This window comes from Lotus japonicus, chromosome 2 (genome assembly GCF_012489685.1).
Source record: "Lotus japonicus ecotype B-129 chromosome 2, LjGifu_v1.2".
NCBI classification, from domain to species: Eukaryota; Viridiplantae; Streptophyta; class Magnoliopsida; order Fabales; family Fabaceae; genus Lotus; species Lotus japonicus.
Window position 1 is genome coordinate 40,249,467 of NC_080042.1, and position 4,959 is coordinate 40,254,425.

The window sequence follows — 4,959 nt, forward strand, 5'->3', positions numbered from 1 at the left end:
TTCTTCAGCTTCTAGCTTCCTTTTAAACGCATCGGTAGAAGACTACTTTCTAAGCTTAGAGGGTTATACACCTATAAAGATCAAAATTGATAATTTATTTTCAACTTTTTGAATTATAAGAAGTTATCAATTTAAGTGAGTAAAATATTATTTCGTAAAATTAGTTTTTTTCATCTTTTGTAATCATTATTTTCCTCTTTTATGCTTCCTCAAGTCATTTTTAATAATATATAATGAATAAAAAATTTATTTAAAGAACTTTTTGTTACATACACACATACATTATACTCAATAGTAAATACCTAGAATTTATAATTTTTAAAATATTTTACCTGAATTATTTATTAATAAATATTATTTTATAATTGATTAATTTTAATTCTTAATTAATATTTTTCATTGATGCAAAGGTTAATCAATTTTTAAGTTTATAAATATCATTATTTAATATAGGTAGTTGAATAGTTTTTGACAATTCAAATTTTTCAGTTTTTATTTTTAATTTAATATTTTTATTGCAAATGAGATTTTTTTTTGTTAATTGTATTTTAATACAAATGAAGAAATATTTTAATGCTTAATGTACTTAATGCAAAATTTAAAGTGTCTTTCAAGTCTATTTTTCATGTTTATACATACACATGTATAAAGTTTTATTTTAGTTATAAATATTAAAAAAAACCCCAAATTATAAAGTTTTACATTAGTTATAAATATAAAAAAATATTATTAATTATATAATACTGTCATTAAAGTAAATGTAGTAAGTTTAAAATAATATTATTATTTAAAAAAATTCCTCAAGTTGTGATTAATAATTATAATTAAAATGATATTTGCATTTAATTTTAAATATGATAAATTGAAAAGTTAAACAATTATTAATTAATATTTTTGTTTTTATTTTTATTATTCAATGTATTATTACAAAGGAATGCCTTTGTTGTTTAATGCACTTAATGCAATAGTTCAAGTGTGCTTTACATATATATATATAGATACTTCTGCTATAAAGGCTCTTTAAACTCTCTCTCATGTTATAATCTTTTTTTCTTTCAAGTGTTCCTTTGTCTTCTGAGTAGTTGATACATGGATTCAGTTAGTCATTTTTCATTGGAACATTCTAATACACAAATGAATGAGGGTTGTTCAAAAAGTTTTGATATTAATTCTTCCAATCCTCCCCTATCTACTGTCATTGCTTCATCATCAAAACAACCCTCTCCATCAATATTGAAGCCAAATAAAGGTGAATGAGAAAAACCAATGAGGGCTCCATCTAGAAAAAAAAAGTGAAATTAATTAAAAAGTTGCCGACCCCTATCCCTTCGGAATCAAAGTGGTCGTGTTATTTAAGAAAGAAAGCTCTGGATACCAAGAGAGGAAAGATTTCTCCCTCTGATGGAAATGCAGATGAAGCAGGGCCATCCAATGTGGCTTTATGTGAACCTGGAGCATTAACCAGTGATTCTGATGATGCCGATTCAGGTTATCTAACATACATTAATTTTATTTTAAGAGAATGTTGTTTAATATGAATTCTTTTGATATTATTTTTGTTATATACATCTAATATACTGTTTTGATTAATATGATAGCTCATGGGGATTCAGATGAGGATTATGTGGATTATTTACAAGAAGTGATTCCTGAAATTCCAGCAAACATTCTTGCTTTGCTTCAGATAGCTGAAAAATATAGGTATCATCCTAATCTTTTTTCATAAACCTAAATTATATAGATGTTACTAACCATATTCCATCCAACTCTATTCATGTCATTTTTTTTTATACAGACGTTCTTGATTTTGGAGACCCAACCGGCCCTTGCTTTTACTTCGGAGCTTTTATGTGGGATTCTGAGAAATCTGGGAAAAGAGATTCTGACGGGGCTGCAGCTTTTTCACTGTGTTGTATGAAGGGAAAAGTTGATTTACCCTTAATCCCTAAGCCGCCTCCTCTACTTCTTGACTTGATAACAGATAAAGAACCTAGGGCGCAGAATTTCAAGAAGAATATAAGAGCGTATAATAGCATGTTTGCCTTTACGACTATGGGTGGGAAGATTTTAACTGTTCTTAATGACGGTGGAGCCCCCCCCCCAATTTGTATTAAGTGGACAGAACTATCACCAAATGGATTCCTTAATTCCACGTCAAGGGCAACATCCTAAGTTTGCTTAGCTGTATATTTATGATACACAGAATGAGAATGCTAATAGAGTAAGGAATCTAAGGTACGATTTCAAGAAAATAACTTTTTTAATGTGTGGATTTTTTATTATATAATTGCTAACAGCTTCATGATCATAAATTTTATTTCTTTTGTAGCTCCAATGGGAGAGGACAGGGTCTTGACCTTTCTTTAGTGGAAGATCTTAAGCAGATGATTGACAGACACAATGTCCTAGCCAGAATATTTAGCCAGGTTTGAGAATGATTGAATTCTATTGATTCAACCCAATTATCTATCTGACTTTTTAGAGCCCGAGGGAAAGATCCTAGAACTTATAATATGCCGTCAACGGATGAGGTAGCAGCCTTGATTGTTTGGGACATTTGGGAGTCAGACGTTGGCAGAGATGTTGTTGTCAAAATGAATGATGGATATCTTTCAAACATACATGAAACTCATACCGCTTTCATTCCCTTGCACTATCCGCTTCTATTTCCTTACGGAGAAGATGGCTTTCGTGAAGATATTCCCATTAGTGAGATTTTTAGAAACATGGGAAGCTACAAAAGATGGAAATTTTATATGACGCAATTCATTGCATTCCGCCTCCAAGACAGAAACTCTGAGTATGGGAACATTGTTTTTGCTAAGAGGTCGTTCCAACAGTTCGTCGTTGACGCATATAACATGATTGAAACAAACTGTCTTTCTTATATTCGAATTAATCAGAAAACTATAAGAGCAGATTATTTAAATGGGGTTGTAGAGGTAATTGAGAAGGGAGAGGCAGACCCGTCATCTATAAGAAAGCGGATTATATTGCCTCCTTCCTTTACATGAGGCCGTCGTTACATGTTTAATAATTGTCAGGATGCCATGTCAATTTGCAAAAAGTTTGGGTACCCTGATCTTTTTATTACAGCAACATGTAATTCACAATGGGGGGAAATTCAAAGGTATGTCTGTTGTAGGAATTTGAGAGCAGAAGATAGACCTGATATTTGTGTTAGAGTTTTCAAGATGAAGCTCGATAATCTGATGTCTGATATAAGGAAAGGCACTATATTTGGTCATGTTGATGCAAGTATGTCATTTATTGTTTATTTATTTTTTTGGTAATATATGTTTTTGGTGCAATATAATTAATATTGCAATTTTAGATTTCCATTTAATTTTGTTGAAATTTTTTTGAAGGTATGTATACAGTAGAGTTCCAAAAACGTGGATTGCCACACGCGCACATTATTCTATGGTTGAAACCCCAGAACAAAATGATAACCGGAGAAGACATTGATAAATTCATTTCAGCTGAGCTTCCTAATCCGCAATTATATCCAAAGCTTTACAAGGTCGTTTCCTCCTTCATGATCCATGTAACACCCCGATTTCGGTGGCGTCACTTTAGTAACCAAAAGTAAAACTTAATGCGGAAAAACGTGAATATTTTTTTTTCGATATAATAACTAAGACAAGACTGAATTAAATAAAACCCAAAAGCGAAAAGCAACAGAACTAATGTACAATATATAATACAGCCCCCGCTGTAAGTAACAACCTCGTCACGAGTAACCTCCAGTGACGGAAAAAAAAGTGTAGCGCCCGAAGGCAATATGTACAGACTGAAAGTAAAGGTTGTCCGCAACACCATCCCTCAAAACTGAGAATAAGCTGGCCCATCGGCCTGAAACAAGACCTCCTAAGTCCAACCAACTCTCGGTGATTCCTGTAAAGAAACCACACAAAAGCTATAGGTGGGAAACTACCCTGTCCCCAAAGAAAACAAATGATGTTCAGAGCTAAGACTCTACTCCTACACTAATCCCATCTCGAGGAGCTCACACCAGCACTAAAACCTACATGCTAGCATGATCGTCGTCCGAATCTGAATTCAGAACGACCTAGTCTAAGTACACCATCCGTCCTCCTCTCGCTACCGCGATGCGCTCCTGTTCCAGTATCTCAACTCTAGTTCCCCCCCGAAGGGTGAACCATCATGATCTAGTCCGTCGTGGACATCTGACAAAGGGCGTTTGTCCGCCAAAGCACACACAGAAGACGCGAGGGTCAACTCCAAAGAATTATGTAAATAATAACATCGATAGATACATATAATAGAATAGCCACTTACGCTTATAGCTAGGGATAACATCCTAGGGTTACATATTCCATAACGAACATAAATGACAATAAAAACACTTAACATGTTCCAAATAGGATTAACAAATAACAATCACATTCGACAACTAAGTCAGTATGCATGTTGCATGAAATGATATGCAGGTTAACCCAGTCAACCAATATGCAATCCGGAACGGATGGACATCAACGGATCAGCCCTAGCACCAGCCACGGTGGGACCATTTCGGCCCGCGTGCCTCTTACTCCAACATCAGCGGTAGTCAGATCAGCCGTAACCCGTAGGTCTGCCATTTCGGTCTGCTACAAGAGACGTCTACAAACGCTCTTACACGGAAATCCGGGTCTTATGACCATTTTGGAATCCGACGAGGTCCAGAGTACGTCCTGTGTTAATACCCCATTAATGTTGCATGAATGCAGGATGATTAGTCAAACAACGTCTCCGAATCTCACTCGACACGTCGCCACGTGTTCTAGCTAAATTAAAGTCTCTAAAAGCTTACCCTAAGGTAAAGTCGATTCTGCGACAAAAGACACTTCTTTCCACAACACACATTCTCTCATGATGATCTCCAAATCATCCGACTCATCTCAATCCGATGGTCACAACTGCTCAACGAGCAAGAGTATCAACATACTCGGGAAC

At 34.6% G+C, this 4,959-nt stretch overlaps 1 long non-coding RNA gene across 1 annotated transcript; it reads left to right on the top strand.

Annotated features, from left to right (window-relative positions):
- Positions 1-960: 960 nt before the first annotated feature.
- On the top strand, positions 961-3,299 carry LOC130735383 (uncharacterized). The gene is made up of 4 exons (XR_009018427.1): positions 961-1,488; positions 1,599-1,701; positions 1,796-2,235; positions 2,330-3,299. It is a non-coding gene; the product is annotated as an uncharacterized LOC130735383 (long non-coding RNA).
- Positions 3,300-4,959: the final 1,660 nt, after the last annotated feature.